Genomic DNA, 364 nt, shown 5'->3' with positions numbered 1-364 from the left:
GTGCCTTAAGAGGAGCTAGGACACACCAGTGAGTATGTTCGTGAGTGCGTGCATAGCATACCTTTCGAAACCAATATCGAGTTGTTATTTTGTTCCCGAATTGCATGCCCTCAAGCCACCATATCAATGAATTTCGAATGGATGTTTTATTATTTACTTCAATATTCTATGGACGATGGGGGGGGGGGGCAGAATGTATAGGGTTTAGGTGGGGGTAGAGAGGGGGAGGGGGAGGGAGGGTATGGAGAAAGCGTAGAAGGATTTCTCGTCACGGCAACCCCCCCCTACCTCCTCCTTCCCCCCTCCCCCCTTCTCTACCCCTTCTCCCCTCCCCCTCCCCTCCTCCTCCATCCTCTCTAACCCG

Source organism: Penaeus monodon, chromosome 32, assembly GCF_015228065.2.
Source record: "Penaeus monodon isolate SGIC_2016 chromosome 32, NSTDA_Pmon_1, whole genome shotgun sequence".
NCBI lineage: Eukaryota > Metazoa > Arthropoda > Malacostraca > Decapoda > Penaeidae > Penaeus > Penaeus monodon.
Note: the sequence above shows the minus strand (reverse complement) of the source record.